Source organism: Chiloscyllium plagiosum, unplaced genomic scaffold (genome assembly GCF_037043375.1).
Source record: "Chiloscyllium plagiosum isolate Xiang-an unplaced genomic scaffold, Cpla_swu_hap1 HiC_scaffold_36, whole genome shotgun sequence".
In the NCBI taxonomy this organism is placed as follows: domain Eukaryota; kingdom Metazoa; phylum Chordata; class Chondrichthyes; order Orectolobiformes; family Hemiscylliidae; genus Chiloscyllium; species Chiloscyllium plagiosum.
The window spans coordinates 45947826-45968817 of record NW_028270174.1 but is presented as its reverse complement, the minus strand read 5'-3'; the positions used below and the strand labels follow the sequence as shown (position 1 = coordinate 45968817).

The 20992-nt window shown below is 42.7% G+C and overlaps 1 protein-coding gene across 2 annotated transcripts in view; it reads left to right on the top strand.

Moving 5' to 3' along the window:
* The window catches only part of pdgfc (platelet derived growth factor c), a 421124-nt gene that overhangs the window by 260404 nt on the left and 139728 nt on the right, over positions 1–20992 (top strand). The gene's annotated exons all lie outside the window — the stretch shown is intronic.

Here is a 20992-nt window from a genome sequence, read left to right as displayed (position 1 = left end):
TTCTATCAATATTGTGTCAGCATCCTCTTCCTTTAGTAAACACCAATCCAACTTACTATGTAGTTTGCCCTTGTGCAACTCTAAGCATATGTCACTGTCTTTTTCTCTAATAACACACTCCAACTCTTACTATTTAGATGTTGCTTGGGTTTTTTGGGGTTTCTTTCATGTTTACTGCCATTCTGTTCTAATATTCTCCCTTTGCCAAACGTATTTTATTTGTTTCCTTCTCCTCTCAATTTATTGACCCAAATATTCAGATCAGGGATAGGACCCCTATGTATGAGGCTAACTAGACTGAAAATTACCCATATTTGCCAGCATACAATCTCTGTCCATTTAAGTAAGGAACCTGAAGAACTTCCTTAAAATGGTAAATCTTGGAGACAGCAGCAAAGAGAATTCATGTACACTCTCTGTACCACTCTGACTACTTAAAAGGTACCGACCCTTCTCAACGTGTTACTGAATGAATGAATGAATGGATGATGATGTAATTGAATAGATGGGTGAGGTAAGTTGGTAGGTTGGAGGTGGGTAGGGTGGCAAGCCTGGTTGAGCAGGAGGTGGACAGGATAACAGGTGAGGTTGTAGGACAACATGTGGATGAAGTAAGGGGGGGTGAATGGGTATGTGGGTTGAGATGTAGTCAGGTCAGTAGCAGTTCTCAGGGCATGAGCTGTTGGGGGAGGGATGAGTGAGTGGTGGGAACATTTTGTGGGTGAGTCTAGTTGGATAGAATTTGGAGGTCGGTTTAAGAGACGACTGGAATGGATGCCAGAGAAATTGATGGGTAACAAAAATTTGATTCTACCAATGTGATGGACTAGACTCTTTCTGTATAATGTTTCCTTGGTAACTATTCAAGTAAGTAATTTGGAACTATCCAATTTTCAGAAGTCCCAGGGAGCTAGGCATTCCCCTTTAGAAGTTTACACTTCCTTGGCAAATCCTACAGACTGAGTGTGTCAGAACCTCTGTGGGGTCACAATGTATATCGTGGGTCAAATGTTTGGTCTCAGACTGTTTGGAGGCTGGAAGATCAATCATTGTAGTTGACAAGGTTCTTGCATGAAGAATTAACTAGACATTAGATTAGATTAGATTCCCTACAGCGTGGAAACAGGCCCTTCGGCCCAACAAGTCCACACCGAACCTCCGAATAGTAACCCACCCAGACCCTCTGACTATGGGCAATTTAGCATGGCCAATTCACCTGACCTGCATATCTTTGGACTGTGGGAGGAAACCCACACAGACACAGGGAGAATGTGCAAACTCCACACAGGCAGTCACCCAAGGCTGGAATCGAACCTGGGACCCTGGTGCTGTGAGGCAGCAGTGCTAACCACTGAGCCACCATGCCACCTTACAAACCTCATTTGCCATATTCTTTCCTTTCTCTTCCTTGTTAGAAGGTACTGAACCAAATATCTGATTTCTAAAGGACACTTAGTATTCCAATACCATTTTTTTTTGTCAGGTTTTGCTTCCATTTTACCTTGGTTAGACCTCCACTCTTGCCCTGGAAGTCCGTTCTAATCCAAATTTAGAAATTTTACTTTAAAATTGTTCCTTGATCTTCTCCATTTTCCACAAAAAAACTTTGGCTCATATCAAGCTTTAAAATTCAGACCCCGCTAAGCTTCTTTCACAATTGATCTGGAAATGTACATAGAACATAGAACATAGAACAATACAGCACAGAACAGGCCCTTCGGCCCACGATGTTGTGCCGAACATTTGTCCTAGCTTAAGCCCCCATCCATGTACCTATCCAATTGCCGCTTAAAGGTCACCAAAGATTCTGACTCTACCACTCCCACAGGCAGTGCATTCCATGCCCCCACCACTCTCTGGGTAAAGATCCCACCCCTGACATCTCCCCTATACCTTCCACCCTTCACCTTAAATTTATGTCCCCTTTTAACACTCTGTTGCACCCAGGGAAAAAGTTTCTGACTGTCTACTCTATCTATTTCTCTGATCATTTTATAAACCTCTATCAAGTCACCCCTCATCCTTCGCCGTTCCAACGAGAAAAGGCCTAGCACTCTCAACCTATTCTCCATTCCAGGCAACATCCTGGTAAATCTTCTCTGCACTCTCTCCAAAGCTTCCACATCTTTCCTAAAGTGAGGTGACCAGAACTGCACACAATACTCCAAATGTGGCCTAACCAAAGTCCTGTACAGCTGCAACATCACTTCATGACTCTTGAATTCAATCCCTCTGCTAATGAACGCTAATACACCATAGGCCTTCTTACAAGCTCTATCCACCTGAGTGGCAACTTTCAAAGATCTATGAACATAGACCTCAAGATCCCTCTGTTCCTCCACCTCACTAAGAACCCTACCGTTAACCCTGTATTCCGCATTCTTATTTGTCTTTCCAAAATGGACAACCTCACACTTGACAGGGTTGAACTCCATCTGCCACTCCTCAGCCCAGCTCTGCATCATATCTAAGTCTCTTCAGCCCTCCTCACTATCCACAACTCCACCAATCTTCGTATCATCTGCAAATTTACTGACCCACCCTTCGACTCCCTCATCCAAGTCATTAATAAAAATTACAAACAGCAGAGGACCCAGAACTGATCCCTGCGAAACTCCACTTGTAACTGGGCTCCAGGCTGAATATTTGCCATCTACCACCACTCTCTGCCTTCGACCGGTTAGCCAGTTTTCTATCCAATTGGCCAAATTTCCCTCTATCCCATGCCTCCTGACTTTCCGCATAAGCCTACCATGATGAACCTTATCAAATGCCTTACTAAAATCCATGTATACTACATCCACTGCTCTACCCTCATCCACATGCTTGGTCACCTCCTCAAAGAATTCAATAAGACTTGTAAGGCAAGACCACCCCTTCACAAATCCGTGCTGGCTGTCCCTAATCAAGCAGTGTCTTTCCAGATACTCATAAATCCTATCCCTCCGTACCCTTTCCATTACTTTGCCTACCACCGAAGTAAGACTAACTGGCCTGTAATTCCTGAGGTTATCCCTATTCCCTTTTTTGAACAGGGGCACAACATTCACCTGGTACCACCCCTGTTGACAGTGAAGACGAAAAGATCATTGCCAAAGGTACTGCAATTTCCTCTCTTGCTTCCCACATAATCCTAGGATATATCCCGTCAGGCCCGGGGGCCTTGTCTATCCTCAAGTTGTTCAAAATGTCCAACACATCTTTCTTCCTAACAAGTATCTCCTCTAGCTTACCAGTCCGTTTCACACTCTCCTATTCAACAATACGGTCCCTCTCGTTCGTAAATACTGAAGAAAAGTACTCATTCAAGACCTCTCCTATCTCTTCCGACTCAATACACAGTCTCCCACTACTGTCCTTGATCGGACCTACCCTCGTTCTCGCCATTCTCATGTTTCTCACATACGCATAAAATGCCTTGGGGTTATCCTTGATCCTATCCGCCAAAGATTTTTCATGCCGTCTCTTAGCTCTCCTAATCCCTTTCTTCAGGTCCCTTCTGGCTGTCCTGTATCCCTCCACTGCTCTGTCTGAACCCTGTTCCCTCAACCTTACGTAAGCCTCCTTCTTCGTCTTTACAAGACATTCAACCTCCCTACTGGCAGAAAGTTCCTGATGAAGGGCCCGAATCGTTGATTCTCCTGCTCCTCGGATGCTACCTGACCGGCTTCACTTTCCCAGCACCAAACACTCGACTCTGAAAATGTACTGGTCAAGGAAGTTATCTTGAACATGTTTCTTCTTCCTGTCCTACACACGAGATCCTCAAGACCTGTGAAGTACCCTTATGTTTCTACATGTTAGAGCAAGTGCAAGCAATATGTATCAGTTGTGCCCCATAATTTTAAGAAAACTCCTGTTTCCTTTTTTGAATGTAGTACTAAATACCTTCTTTAACTATTATCAATTTTATGTCATACCTCCAGACCTGCTCTATAGTCATACTGTTGTGTTTAGCCAACTTGATTGTTTTTACATTTTGAGTTCCAGTTCAAACTAATTACCTAGTTTTCAGGGAAAGCAGACAACTACTCATCAATCATTCACTTGCCTGCATTCCAGTATTGCCACACTAGAATTTTGTTTCCTTGGAACTGGTTACTGACTCCCAACCTATTTATTGTTGCTGTCCTTGTTCACCTCCCAAAGTAACAAAGAAAGTTGAACTCTTATCATTAATTTTTGAATAAACTCCATCTTCTTTCCAATTCTGTAACTTTCTTTCTTTAGTTTATTTTATCACCTTATCTTCCATTCTACAAACACTTCCCAATCATTGTTGTCCGAGAATGCTATGCATTAGCCACGATACCCTGTTGCCTTGTCCGGCTGTGGCCTCTTTTTCCTCACGTTGAGATTTTTCTCTCGTACTTGTATCAAGAATTTTAGAAGAAATCCTCTCTACTGTGCAGCACCTTTTCTTCCTCAATTAGTGCTGAAACAGAGATTTCTAGTTCTTTACTCTCTGCTTTCAAACCATTGCCCTCACTTCTTGTCCCTTATCTTGGATTTTTAGCTGGTTTTAATATTTTCTTGCAGACTTGAGCACATCCCATTATCATGGCCGTCTAAGTCTGCTTGCTGGTAAACTACCTGTGAACTTTAGACAAATGAAGTAAGTATTTTTCATGTTTTTTCAGAGACAGTATGTATTTCCTGAGCTCTTAAGTCCTGCCCCAGTAGTTCCAAATTGTTGAACTTGTGGAAATACAAAGTATACAAGATAATCAAAGGATTAGCTAGAGTGGACAGTGGAAGTTTTTTTTCCTAGGATGATGACGTCAGCTTGCTACAAATTGAGGGGTGATAGATTTAAGCCACATCAGAGGCAGGTTCTTTACTCAGAGACAGCAGTAAGGGCGAGGAATGCCATGCCTGCCAATGTAGTTGACTCAACCACATTGGGCATTTAAACAGTCCTTGGATAAGCATATGGATGATAATGAGATAGTGTGGAGGGGGCGGGCTTAGATTAGTTCACAGGTCAGTGCAACATCGAGGGCTGAAGGGCCTGTTCTGCGCTTTATTGTTCTATGTTCTATCTGGTGCCTTGTTAACACTTTGTCACATTTTTTGAGACTAACAATTCTTAACTTACCTCCACCACTAGTGAGGAATGGATCTTGATAGTCTAATTCTAACATTGTATTATGATAGATTCCCCATCATGTCTTGGCCTTTTCCATTCTCTGTGACCTCTCTCATAGAAAACCAAGTCACTAGATCTGAAATCTCCCAATGATGTTCTGATGTGATGTCTTAATTCTCCCAATTCTTTCTGACACTTGATCCTTAATGAAATCTGTCCGACCATCATGTCAGACATTTGGATGGGTGTTTAAAACAAACGTCATTGTTGTTTTTTCCAGTGCTGAGGGTTGTCATGCAGTATTGAAGGCAGTTTTGGGTTCTGACCACAGACTGATTGGGATGGATTTTATCCCGAGGAGAAAGTGAGGGCTGCAGATGCTGGAGATCAGAGCTGAAAATGTGTTGCTGGAAAAGCGCAGCAGGTCAGGCAGCATCCAAGGAGCAGGAGAATCGACGTTTCGGGCAGAAGCCCTTCTTCAGGAAGGGCTTCTGCCCGAAACGTCCATTCTCCTGCTCCTTGGATGCTGCCTGACCTGCGCTTTTCCAGCAATGGATTTTATCCCCCCCAATTACCTGTAAAGAATCTTTTGCATTTACTACACATGTCAATGCCATTTGTAACTCAAAATTTAACTTATCTGCTAGTATTTTATGCAACATCCCAAAAATACTGCATGCTTCCTTTTGCACAAACAATTGCTGAATGGGCTTTCTGTCACAGAATGTATTACTTTAACATTTAAGTTCTTACACCTGCCCTAATATTTATTGTTCACAAATTTACATTCATTATCTGTTCAGGATTTTATTGGTGACCCAAGGCCTGGGTGTGTCCACTTTTTCATAGCTTTGTTCATTATACTCGATCTGCACTTGATTTTTATTATAGTGGATGTGCTAAACCTTGTCAACAAATCTACAAAATGTAATCAGTAGACCTTCCAATCTTTATTCCAAATTTTCAGATTCTTGGATACCACGTGTTCAATTTCTGTACTAAAGGAACACTTCTAACGGATGTTGTAGTATCTTAAAATATTAAATATACATATCGCATTGTGATGTAATCTATTCCACAAAGGATTCATGTTCTTTATCCACAGCTCCAGCATCCCTTTAATGGTGTGTTTTTGTGTGGAGGTACACACAAATTCTTTAGTTGTGTCAGCCAGACTTCTATCTACAAAGGTAAATATTACCTCTTGGATCTCTTGACAAGGAACTCCAGGTTTTTTTTTTATTTACACACGTAGGATATGGGTGAGCATGAGTTGCTGTCCCTTGATGCCCTTGAGGAGGAGGTGGTGATTTACATTCTTCAACTGTGCTGTAGGTGGACCCTCAGTGCTATTCGGGAGGGAATACCAGGATTTTGACCCACGGACAAATAGCAATGTATTCCATATCAGGCCGGTGAGGGGAACTTGCAGATGGTGGTGTGCCAATGTATCTGCTGCCCTTGTCCTTCAAGATCGAAGTAGTTTGGAAGGTGCTTTCTAAGGAACTTCAGTGAATTTCTGCCGTGCATCTTGCAAATATTACATACTGCTACTGAAAGTCAGTGGTGGAGGGAGTGGATGCTTATGGATGTGGTGTCAGTCAAGGTGAGTTGCTTTGTCCTGGTTAGTATCAAGCTCCTTGAATATTGTTGGAGCTGCATATCCAGGTAATTGGGGAGCATTCCATCACACTCCTGATTTGTGCCTTGTAGATGGTGGCCAAGCTTTGGGGAGTCAGGAGGTGAGTTACCTGCCTGAGTACTCCTAGCCTCTGACCTTCTCTTGTTGCTGCTGTGTTTTAATGGAGAGTCCAGTTAAGTTTTTGGTTGATGGTAACCTCCAGGATGTTGATAGTGAAGGATTCAGTGATGGCAGCCCCATAGAATGTCAAAGGGCAGTGGTTAGTTTGTCTCTTATTGAACATGATTAGATTAGTTTTCCTACAGGCCCTTTGACCCAACAAGTCCACACTGACTCTGTGAAGAGTAACCCACCCAGACCCATTTCCCTCTGACTAGTGCACCTAACACTATGGGCAAATTAACATGACCAGTTCACCTGAACTGCACATCTTTGGACTGTGGGAGGAAATCTGAGCATCCGAAGGAAACCCACACAGACACTGGGAGAATGTGTAAACTCCACACAGACAGTCGCCCAAGGCTTGGAATTGAACCCAGAACCCTGATGCTGTGAGGCAGCAATGCTAACCACTAAGCCATCGTGCTGCCCATTGCTTGCCATTTGTGTGGTGCAAATGTTACTTGTCACTTATCAGCCCAAGCCTGGTTATTGTCTCAATCTTGTGTATTTGGACATGGACTACTTCAGTATCTGAGGAATCGCAAATGGTGATCCATATTATTGCAATCATTGATGAATATCTCCACTTCTGACCTTATGATGGAGAGAAGTTCATTGATGAAGCAGCTAAAAATGGTTGGGCCTGGAACACTGCCCTGAGGAACGCCTACTGAGATGTCCTGAAGCCGCGATGACTGAACTCCAACATCCATGACCATTTTTTGCTGTGCTAGATATGACTCCAACAGTTTGTCCCCCAATTCCCATTGATTCCTGTTTTGCTAGGACTCCTGGATGCCACACTGGGTCAAATGTAGTCTTGATGTCAAGTTCTGTCACTCTTGCCTCACCTCTGCATTTAGCTCTTTTGTTCATGCTTAAACCAAGCCTGTAAAGGAGCTATGGTTCTACCCAAACTGGGCATCGCTGAGCAAGTGCTGCTTGATAGAACTTTGAGGACTCCTTCCATCACTTTACTGATGATCAAGAGTATTCTGATGGGGAGATAATTGGCTACGTGGTATTTGTTCTGCTTTCTTTCATACGGGACATAGCTGGGCAATTTTTCACATTGTCAGGTGCATGCCAGTGCATTAGCTGTACTGGAAGATCTTGGTTGGAGGAGCAGCAGGTTCTGGAGTACAAGTCTTCAGTCCTATTGTTAGAATATTGTCAGAGCCTGTAGCCTTTGTAGAATCCTGTGCATCCAACATTACTTGATATCACATGGAGTGAATCAAATTGACTAAAGACAAGCATCTTTGATGCTGGGGACTTCTGAAGGATGTTGAGATAGATTATCCACTCTGATCTGCTGTCTGAAGATTGCTGCGAATGCTTCTGCCTTGTCTTTTGGACTGACGTGTTGGCTCTTCAATCATTAATGATGAGGATATTTGTAGAGGCTTCTCCTCCAGTGAGTAATTTCACCACCATTCATGACATTTTCTCCACAGAATAGATTATACTTGCAGTTCACGATCTGAAAATTACTGCTTTACCAAATACAAACGTTTTATAATTCTCCATGTGCAAACCTATTATAATTTATTTTTAACCAAAGACTTACTGAATAATAATGATATGCTACCCTGGATGATGTCAGCGTTTTTAAGGATGGTAACAGATTATCATTATTGATTCAAAAGCTGGTAGAGCTTTTGTGTTCTTTGATGTGTTTTTTTTCTGCCTTGTTCAGGGTTCCCAAATAACAGGAGAAAGTGAGGTCTGCAGATACTGGAGATCAGAGCTGAAAATGTGTTGCTGGAAAAGCGCAGCAGGTCAGGCAGCATCCAGGGAACAGGAGAATCGACGTTTCGGGCATAAGCCCTTCCTGAAGAAGGGCTTATGCCCTGGATGCTGCCTGACCTGCTGCGCTTTTCCAGCAACACATTTTCAGTTCCCAAATAACAGTTCACCAATGGACACTATATACTGTTGAGACGCAACTACAATCAACAAAATGCCCATTGGTCAACTTAAATCTTCGGCCAACATTTTCTTGCTGTTCGCACTTATCGTATTCATCCTCAAAGCCATCGGTTTCATGATCTAGTTCAAATACTTGATTGCTCATCCTCAGACAATTCCTAATGTAGTGATATTTGAAGTTTCACTGGAAACATATATTAACTATTCCATTGACCATAAAAAGTAGGTCCAGGAGTAATCAGCTTGACTTCTTGGCCCAGCACCTGCCACTCAATCAGATCATGGCTGATCAAATATTGCTCATGTCCACTTTCCTGCACTTTCCCCATAACCTTTCATTACCATACTGATCAAGAAGCCATCTATCTCAATATTTGCAAGGACTTTTTCCCCCACAGCTCTCTGCGGCAAAGAGTTCCAAAGACACTCTTTTAAGAGAAGAAATTCTTCCTGCTCTCAGTCTTAAATTGGTGCCACTTTTGTTCTGAGAATATGCCCTCTGGTTGTAGACTCTCACATGAGGTGAAGCAGCTTTTCAACATTTACCTGTTAAGCTTCTAAGAATCCTATATATTTCAATAAGATCACCTTTCATTCTTCTAAACTCTAGTGAGTAGAGCCCTAACATGTTCAGCTTTTGCTCAGAAGACAATCCTCCATACCAAGGATCATCCTAGTGAACCTTCTCTGAACTGCCTCCAATGACCTTTGCAATAAGCAGATCAAACCTGTTCAGCATTCATGATGTGATCTCACCAGTACCTAGTACAGTTGCAGTAAGACCTCCCCACTTTTATACTCCAACCCCTTGAAATAAGGGCCAGCATTCAATTGTTTTTATTCATCCATGGGATATGGGCATCACTGGCTGGGCCAGAGTTATCACTCATCCCGAATTGCCCAGAAGGAAGTTGAGTTAACCACATTGCTGTAGGCTAGACCAGGCAAGGATGGCAGTTTCCAGGTCTCTTCTGGAATACTGTGTCCTGTTCTGGTTACCCAGTTATATGAAGGATATTATTAATCCTGGAGAGGGTTCAGAAGAGATTCACCAGGATGTTGCCAGGTATAGGAGGTTTGAGTTATAAAGAAAGGCTGGATTTGTTTTTTGTTTTCTGGAACGTAGGAAGTTGAGAGGCGACCTTACAGGAGTTTATAATATAATAAGGAGTACAGATGGAGTTAATGGTAATTGTCTTTTCCCTAGGATGGGTGATTTCAAGGACTGTGGGCACATTTTTAAGGTGAGGGGAGAGAGATTTAAAAAGGACATTGAGGCAAATTTTTCACACGTATGTAGTTCACGTGTGGAATGAACCTATTGAGGAAATGGTGGATGTTGGTAAAATTACAATATTAAAAAGATATTTGGAAAAGTACATGAATAGGAACAGTTTGGAGGGATATGGGCCAGGAGCAGGCAGGTGGAACTAGTTTAGTTTGGGATTATGTTTGGCTTGGCTTGTTGGACCAAAGGGTCTATGACATTTGTGAACCAGGTGGATTTTTCTTGACAATCGACAATAGTTTTGTGGTCATCATTAGACTCTTATTTCTAGATAATTTAATGAATTCAAATTCCACCAGCTGTCATGGTGGGATTTGGACTCAGGTCCCCAGAACATTACCTGGATCTCTAGATTAATAGTCTAGCAATAATGTCAGTGTCACATTAACCTTCCTGATTACCTGTTGCACCTGTGTACTAGCTTTCTGTGTTTTGTGCACTTGTATCCGTGAGTCCCTTTGTACTCCTGCTTTAAGCAGCTTTTCTTTATTTAAATAATACATTCTTTTGTTCTGTCTTCCAAAATGAGCAACTTCCAATTTTCCACAATATATCCCATTTGCCAATTTTTTTTGTCCATTCATTTAACTTATCAATACCTCTGTATACTCTTTGTACTACGTTCACAACATGTCTTTCCCCCTTTTTTGTTGTCTGCAAATTTGGTTACAGTACATTTTCACTTCCTTCCTCCAAGCATTAATATATATTGTAAGCAGCTGAAGTCCCAGGGCATTGATCCATGTGGACCCCAGTGGTTTCAGTTTGCAAACCTGAAATATAACCGATATCCCCATTCACTGCTAACTGTGAATTTGACAGTTCTATATTCATACCAACATGTTATCTCCACATCATGGGTTCTTGTGACAACTATTTGCGAGTTACCTTGTTGAATGTTTTCTGGAAGTCAAATGCAACACATCTACTGGTTCCCCTCTACCCACTCTTAAGACTTCCTCAAAAAAACTCTAGTTTGTTCATTGTTGGCTGTCACTCCAAGCCAGCATGTTCCCTTCATTTGGAAATCTACTAAAGAAATGACTTTTCTCAAAACCCTTTTCAGCAATTCCATCCTTATATCGACACCTGCAACTAAGCGCCTTCAACTTTGAGAATCAGTAATCATGTAATCTTCATTTCTGCATATCATTACAGAGCATAGAACAGTACAGCACAGTACAGGCCATTTGGCCTTCAATGTTGTGTTGACCTTTTATCCTACTCTAAGATCAGACTAACCTACATATCCCACATTTTACTATCATCCATGTGCCTATCCAAGAGTTGCTTAAATGTCCCTAATGTATCTGACCCTACTAAAAACTCCAAACATGTCTTGCAGAGGTACCTAGAAATATTGTGTCCTGAAAAATCATTTAGGGCAGCAGTCATTTGTTCAAAATGAGAGTCATTGCCGTGAAATTAAATACCTGGCAAAACCAAAATACTTCATACAGGGTTTGTGAGTGATCTAATAGTTTAAACACCAGCACACATTCTGGAAATTCTGATTTGAATTTCTTTAACCCTTTATATATCGCCTTTCAAACTCCAGGATGTAATCCTCTCAACTGATTATCCATCTTATTAAATGTATCAAACATTAAAATACCTTAGTGGTGGGCGGCATGGTGGCACAGTGGTTAGCACTGCTGCCTCAACAGCGCCAGAGACCCGGGTTCAATTCCCGCCTCAGGCGACTGACTGTGTGGAGTTTGCACGTTCTCCCTGTGTCTGCGTGGGTTTCCTCCGGGTGCTCCAGTTTCCTCCCACAATCCAAAAGATGTGCAGGTCAGGTGAATTGGCCATGCTAAATTGCCCATAGTGTTAGGTAAGGGGTAAATGTAGGAGTATGGGTGGGTTGCGCTTCGGCGGGTTGGTGTGGACTTGTTGGGCCGAAGGGCCTGTTTCCACACTGTAAGTAATCTAATCTAATCTTAGGTTCCCAACCAGTCATCCTTTAGTAAATTCTGTCCATATATTAGATTATTATGTTCAGTTCCTCATTGGAATCCAAGTCTGTTAAATCCAGTTCTGAAAATATTTATGGTTCACTTCCAGTGGGGAACAACTCAGCTCTGTTTCTTGGCTGCACCAACCACCAAATCACCCATTTAACGAATTCAACAAATAAACTACAAATACTGCCCACCAAAGGCAAAAGAAGAACTCAGATTTTTTTTTCAGACACTTTTATTCAATCTGTTCAGCCATGTTATGATATTGCTTTGGAGCAGGTAAGCCTTGAGCAGGTAAGCCTTGAGCAGGTAAGTCTTGAGCCCAGGCCTTCTGGGTCAGACATACAGACACTACCATTGTGTCTCAAGAGCCCTTCGGAGAACTCAGCTCTTAGGTACAAAAGTCCTGTTCTCAATCAATCCTGGAGCTAATCTGTTTGATCCTTAAAGAGACCTGCATTTCTGTTGAGAAATATCTTGTACAGAGTGGGAGAAAGGCAGAAAGGAGGGAATAATAAGGTGTGGGGAGATCATGGGAGGAGGTCTGGATGGATTAGAAGTCTGTTTCTTTGACTTGGTAGCTTCGATGTTTGATAGGTCGGTGTTGAAAACACTCCAGGCTCACATCGCGAGTGCTGTAAATGCACTTACCTTTCAGATCCCCCGCTTCTGACCAGCTTTTATCTGAGATTTACTGTGATAAGGGAAACTGGAACATATGGGCATTCGGCTCTGTTACCTTTTCTAACAACGAATGCAAACACAGTTACCATTTTAGACCACTAGCTCGCCTACTCCATCATCATTAAAACATTTTCAAATGTTCACTTCGCTCTCTGTCAGTTCACTCATTGTTGGATATTGAAATCCTCTCATTTCTCTTGATCCCTTCTAGCAAGTCATTTGTTGCTGAAAGCATGCTAATCACCCTACAAATTCCTGGATCTGATTTGTTGTCCTGTTTGCTTTCTTGCATTTTTCTGATAATATTTGGCTATGGTATATCAGTGTTTTAATATGTTTTCTATATTTATATTTAAGTTATCACCTCTAGGATAACCATATGGTAATAATGTGCAAACCATGTTTGAGGGGCATGCATAAGTGAGTGTGTGGAGTTTGCCCATTCTCCCCGTGTCTGCATGGGTTTCCTCCGGGTGCTCTGGTTTCCTCCCACAATCCAAAAATGTGCAGGTTAGGTGAATTGGCCATGCTAAATTGCCCGTAGTGTTAGGTGAAGGGGTAAATGTAGGGGAATGGATCCGGGTGGGTGGCTCTTCGGAGGGTTGGTGTGGTGTTGGGCCGAAGGGCCTGTTTCCACACTGTAAGTAATTTAGTAAGTAAGTTTGTTTGCAAATGATGAGGTGAGATTAAGATCTTTGGTTAATTTTTAGTACAACATTCCAAAATAATGTTGAATTTGGTTTCTTTTAATTCTAGTAGATTTACCAATGTAATAATTAAATAACAGATCAAAAGCTTATTTGCATGAGTTCAGTGATTGAGAATTTAAATTGAGTATTTAATTGCTTGCTCTTGAAGAAAAGTCTATCGAGCATTAGAACCTTTTCCATTCCATTTGGTAGATAAGGCACCAACCTCTGTAAATGAACAGCCTTGAACATTAGAACGGGGTTTATAAAGAGGTCAAAGAGCTTCAAGTTCAAAGGCACAAGTATTGAAGTCAGCTACTTACTGCTATTAACTTTGAGGCCACTAAACCCATGCCACACCACCTTCTGTCTCACACCTCACCCCAGACATTGCTGCCCAGGGAACCATGACACATAGAGTCTCACAATCCCCTTAGAAGTCTGCAACCTTCCCAAGGTTTTCAATTTCTAAGAGTCACTGCAGTATTAGTAGTGATACAGTCTTTCTCCACCCACAAGACCATCCCCAGATGAGTGACTTATGAGCTGCAATGTCTTCGAACATGTCCATTCTTGGTCAGAGTTAAGTACAAATAATGGCTCTCATGGATTTCTAGGGCTGTGTTTTAATCAAAACTTTAATTGTTGGCCATAACAAAAACAGAAAGTGCTGGAAAAGCACAATAGATCTGGCTATACCTGGAGAGAGAAACTAAATTAACATTTCAAGTTTCTTCTTCAGAACTGAAGGACACCTTTGTTCCAAAGAAATCATATTTGGCTTGAAAGGCTGTTTGTTTTTCTCATCGTAGACGCTACCAGATCTCCTGCACTTTTCCAGTACTTACTGTTCTCATTTCATATTTCCAGCATCCATCGTGTTTTGCTTCTAACTGTTGGCTGCAGGGTGTTTTCCATGAATGGACCAGGTGGCTCTTCCTCTTATAGTCTAACTGGTTTATTTGGAAGCACTAGCTTTCAGAGCACTGCTCCTTCAGGTGATTGTGGAGTATAAGATCATAAGACACAAAATTTATAGTGAAAGTGATGTAACTGAAATTATATATTGAAAAATATCTGGATTGTTTAAATCTGTCATCTTTTAGAATGAACGTGTTGGTTTCAGTTCTTTCTTATGTAAATTGCAGAACTTTTTTAAAAGTTACATTCTCAAGTCAACTTTAACAATTGGTGGCATGTCGGCCCAGATAATGCATTTTAAGGTGTGAGTTGCAACACTACAGATTTCTTGCAGAAACTCAGCACCCACGGACCAGTTGAATCTGGAATATCCCTTGTCATAAGGGATGTGTCAGCACTCAACACCAGCATCCCCCACAATGATGGCATTGCGGCAACAGCCTCAGTATTGAACTCCAACAACTGCCAATCTCTGAGCACCATCCTACAACTTATCCGTTTTATCCTCGACCACAACATCTTCACCTATGACAACTAATTCTTCATCCAGACACACGGAACAGCCACGGGCACCAAACTTGCACCTCAATATGCCAACATCTTCATGCACAGGCTCAAACAAGATTTCTTCTCTACACAGACCTCCAACCAACACTATACATCAGGTACGTTGACAACATTTTCTTCCTCTGGACCCCTGCTGAGGAGTCAATGAAACAACAACACAGTGATATCAATGAGTTTCATCCCACCATCAAACTCATCATAGACTACTCTCTGCTATGTGTCTCATTCTTGGACACACACATCTCCATCAAGGATAGTCACCTCAGCACCACACTCTACTGCAAACCCATGGATAACCTCACAATGCTACACTTCTCCAGCTTCCACCCAAAACATATTAAAGCAGCCATCCCCTATGGACAAGCCCTACGCGTACACCGGATCTGCTCAGATGAGGAGGAACAGGATGGGTATCTGGAAGTACTCAAGGATGCCCTCCTAAGAATGGGGTATGATGCTCAACTCAACGACCGCCAGTTCCGACGTGCCACAGCGAGAAACCATAATGACCTCCTCAGGAGACAGGCACGAGCTGCAACCGACAGTTGTCCAGTACTTCCTGGGAACTGAAAGACTACACCATGTTCTTTGCAGTCTGCAACACATTATCAATGAGAATGAGCACCTCATAGCATCATAGAGTTGTATAGAATGGAAACAGACCCTTTGGTCCAACCCGTCCATGCCAACCAGATATCCCAACCCAATCTAGTCCCACGTGCCAGCACACAGCCCATATCCCTCCAAACCATTCCTAGTCTTATACTGATCCAAATGCCTTTTTAAATGCTGCAATTGTATCAGACTCTACCACTTCTGCTGGCAGCTCATTCCATACATGTACCACCCTCTGTGTGAAAATGTTGCCTCTTAGGTCTTTTTTTATATCTTTCCCCTCTCACCCTAAACCTATGCCCACTAGTTCTGGACTCCCTGACCCCAGGGAAAAGACGTTGTCTATTTATCCTATCCATGCCCCTCATGATTTTGTAAACCTCTATAAAGTCACCCCTCAAGCTCCACTCCAGGGGAAAAAGCCCCAGCCTGTCCAGCCTCTACCTTTAGCTCAAATCCTCCAACCCTGGCAACATCCTTGTCAATCTTTTCTGAACCCTTTCAAGTTTCACAACATCTTTCCAATAGGAAGGAGACCAGAATTGCGCACACAATTCCAACTGTGGCCTAACCAATGTCCTGTACAGCCATAACATGACCTCCCAACTCCTGTACTCAATACTCTGACCAATAAAAGAAAGCATACCAAATGCCTTCTTTACTATCCTATCTACCTGCGACTCCACTTTCAAGGAGCTATGAACCTGCACTCCAAGGTCTCTTTGTTCAGCAACACTCCCTGGGACCTTACCAATAAGTGTATAAGTCCTGCTAAGATTTGCTTTCCTTAGTGGGCGGCACGGTGGCACAGTGGTTAGCACTGCTGCCTCACAGCGCCAGAGACCCGGGTTCAATTCCCGCCTCAGGCGACTGACTGTGTGGAGTTTGCACGTTCTCCCCGTGTCTGCGTGGGTTTCCTCCGGGTGCTCCGGTTTCCTCCCACAGTCCAAAGATGTGCAGGGTCAGGTGAATTGGCCATACTAAATTGCCCATAGTGTTAGGTAAGGGGTAAACGTAGGGGTATGGGTGGGTTTTGCTTCGGCGGGTCGGTGTGGACTTGTTGGGCCGAAGGGCCTGTTTCCACACTGTAATCTAATCTAATCTAATCTAAAATGCAGACCTTGCATTTGTTTGAATTAAACTCCACCTGCCACTTCTCAGCCCATTGGCCCATCTGGTCCAGATCCTGTTGTAATATTAGCTGTCCACTATACCTCCAATTTTAGTGTCATCTGCAAACTATACCTCTTGTGCTTACATCCAAATCATTTATGTAAATAACAAAAAGTAGTGGACCAGCACCGATCCTTGTGGCACTCCACTGGTCACAAACCTCCAGTCTGAAAAACAACCCTCCACCACCACCCTCGGTTTTCTTCATTTGAGCCAGTTCTGTATCCAAATGGCTAGTTCTCTCTGTATTCCGTGAGATTTAATCTTGCTAACCAGTCTCCCATGGGCAGCCTTGTCAAACACCTTACTGAAGTCCAAATAGATCACATTTACTGCTCTGCCGCCATCAATCCTCTTTGTTATTTCTTCAAAAAACTCAATCAAGTTTGAGAGACATGATTTCCCATGCACAAAGCCATGTTGACTATCCCTAATCAGTCCTTACCTTTCCAAGTACATGTACATCCTGTCCCTCCGGATTCTCTCCAATAACTTGCCCACCACTGATGTCAGGCTCTCTGGTCTATAGTTCCCTGGCTTGTCCTTACCGCGCTTCTGAAACAGTGGCACCACGTTTGCCAACTTCCAGTCTTCCGGAACCTCATCTGTGACTATCGATGATACAAATATCTCAGCAAGAGGCCCAGCAATCACTTCTCTAGCTTCCCACAGAGTTTTCGGGTACACCTGATCAGGTCCTGGGGATTTATCCACCTTTATGCATTTCAAGACATCCAGCACTTCCTCCGTAATCTGGACATTTTGCAAGATGTCACCATCTATTTCCTTACAGTCTATATCTTCCATAATCTTTTCCACAGTAAATACTGATGCAAAATACTCATTTAGTATCTTCGCCCATTTTCTGCGGCTCCACACACAGGCCGCCTTGCTGATCTTTGAGGGGCCCCATACTCTCCCTAGTTACCCTTTTGTCTTTAATATATTTGTAAAAACTCTTTGGATTCTCCTTAATTCTATTTGCCAAAGCTATCTCATGTCCCCTTTTTGCCTTCCTGATTTCCCTCTTAAGTATACTCCTGCTTTCTTTATACTCTTCTGAGGATTCACTCGATCTATCCTGTCTATGCCTTACATATCTTCCTTTTTCTTAAGCAAACCCTCAATTTTTTTAGTGATCTAGCATTCCCTATACCTACCAGCCTTTCCTTTCAACCTAACAGGAATATACTTTCTCTGGATTCTCGTTATCTCACTCCTGAAGGCTTCCAATTTTCTAGCCGTCCTTTGCCTGCAAACATTTGCCCCCAATCTGCTTTTGAAAGTTCTTGCCTAATACCATCAAAATTAGCCCTTCTCCAATTTAGAACTTCAACTTTTAGATCTGGCTTATCCTTTTCCATCACTATTTTAAATCTAATGGAATTATGGTCGCTGGCCCCAAGGTCCTCCTCCACTGACACGTCAGTCACCTGCCCTGCCTTATTTCCCAAGAGTAGGTTAAGTTTTGCACCTTCTCTTGTAGGTACATCCAAATATTGTATCAGAAAATCACCCATACCTCCACCTCTCACCTTGAAACAACCACCAAACGTCAAATAGATCATTGTTTGCAGGAAAATGCCCAGCCTTCAAGGCAACACCATACAACCTTGTCACGGTAGATAGAACATAGAACATAGAAGAATACAGCGCAGTACAGGCCCTTCGGCCCTCGATGTTGCGCCGATCCAAGCCCACCTAACCTACACTAGCCCACTATCCTCCATATGCCTATGCAATGCCTGCTTAAATGCCCATAAAGAGGGAGAGTCCACCACTGCTACTGGCAGGGCATTCCATGAACTCACGACTCGCTGAGTAAAGAACCTACCCCTAACATCTGTCCTATACCTACCACCCCTTAATTTAAAGCTATGCCCCCTCGTAATAGCTGCAAGACATGTCAGTGTGGACATGGATACCACCATTACGCGTGGGGACACCTCCCACCATGTACATGGCAGGTACTCATGGGACTCAGCCAATGTTGTCTACCTTGTACACTGCAGGCAAGGATGCCCCGAGGCATGCCATATTGGTGAGACTGAATAGAGGCTATGACAGCTGATGAATGGACACAACAATCAACAGACAGGAGGGTTCCCTCTCAGTTGGAGAACACTTCAGTGGTCCAGGACATTCGACCTCAGACCTTCGGGTGACCGTCCTCCAAGGCGGACTTCGGGACAGGCAACAACGCAAAGTGGCCGAGCAGAGGCTGATAGCCAAGCTCAGTACTCATGGGGATGGCCTCAACCAGGACCTTAGGTTCATGTCGCACTACAGAAGGCCCCATTGCACTATGCGCGCACACACGCTGGCACTCCTGTACACGCACACAAATGCCTGCAGACCCATTCGGTCACACAAACCCTCTCTCATGCGCTGACACATACACTTCCACACTCAGACACGCACCCTCTCAGTCTTATACCCCTTTACACTCCCACTCTCTCTCAGACGCGCAACCCCTGCCCCGGTGTTGTAAATCTTAAATTCTTCTTCTTTAAATATTTGGATTCTTAATTATGCCATAGCCATGCTAAACAACTCGGTGTGTGTGGGTTCAAAAATGGTACACTTGTCCCATCATATGTGGTCCATCATACTGGAATTCAATGGAATATGCTACTGTGAAATCCAGTAAGTAGTTGGTGACAAGGAATTTAAGGAAAATAGAAATTCTCTATTTTTAATCTTCTCTGGTTTATGTGGTTTGAAGTCAATTTTCCTTCGGTCTGTGTGCAGCATTATGTGAATGGTTGTTACATGTCAGTTTTTATGTGGTCGTTTGATGTAACTGGATTGTTGTTGACTTGTGATTAAATATTACCATTTAAAATACATTCTATTGTTTATTTTCATATCATTCTCTGCAAGGCTATTTTGTGGATAGTCATCAGTAACTATTCCTGTCTCATTTCAAATCGAACCTCAGCACAACCTTGGTGCTGTATTAATCCTGAGTTGAGCCACATATTAGCACCATCACTAAGAAACTCACTAATTTCCCCTTTGAAATATCGTCCAACTCAATTCCACCCTTAGCTCATCTGCTGTGAAGCCTCTAACCTTGAATATTCGAACATACTCTTGATTGGAGATAGTTTTCCCACTATACATATCTTAACCTCATCAACTTTGCTCCACATTATAAGTCTCACAAAGTCCCCTTCAATAATCATGTCAGCGCTTGCTGACATATAGTGGCCCCTCCCAGTTTGGCGAAGACACAATTGTAAAATCCTCACAAAATAAACCAAAGAACTGTGGATGCCAAGGATCTGAAACAAACAAAAACACATTGTTGAAGACACTCAGCAGATCTGGCAGCATCTATGGAGAGAAACCAGTGTTAACAAGTCCAGTGACCATTCTTCAGAACTGGAAGCAGCTAAGAAAAGGTTGGATTGATGCTGGTGAAGGGTGGGGTGAGGAAGAAGTGATTGGATGGGTGGAGATGAAACCAGGAGAGAGAATGAAAAAAGGGTAGGTGGACAAAAGAATTGTTGATAGTAAGCTAGGGAAGAATAGACGTGTTAGGTGATAATGGAGACTGAGTAGCTGAAAAAGGGTTGACTGTGCTGAAAGCAACCCATTTCATGTCAGGACCTGGGTTGTGAGGGTAGGAAATAGACCAGGAAGAAGGTGTTCATGCTCTGAAATTGTTAAGCTTTATGTTCAATCCTGAAGGCTTGAAGATGCCAAAGCAGGAAATGAGGCGTTGTTTCTCCAGCTTGTGCTGAGCTTTGATGGAGCACTGGACTTGGCCTGAGACAGGGCAGCTTTGGACAGAGAATGCTTGTCTGAATGTACAAAGGACATTAAAGATCATACAGGACGCTGTTGTGGGAATAGCATGTGGTAAGGTGAAGTGGAAATTGAATGTGAGAAGGGTGGTGGTGCGATTATATTACTAACACGGGTAGTTTGATTAAGTAAAGTGAAAGAACTTATTGGCCTCATGGCTGCAAAACCTCCAAAACCTTGACTCAACTCACACTAAACTGATAAAAGCAAGATTCATTCCATACATACTAATGATTTTTAAATTCAAAGGACCTTTCCATGCTAGCCAACTGTACAATGTGTCAGAAATGCTGAATAACAGGCAAGCTACAATGGCATGCAGAGAAAGAAATATTCTTAACAAAGAACTGTTTTCTTCCAACCTTCTCTGCCCCCGACTCTGCAATTCAATGTGCCATGATAGCAAAAACAAGAATACAAAGCACGCATTGGAACATTACTTGTGATGTTGAAGAA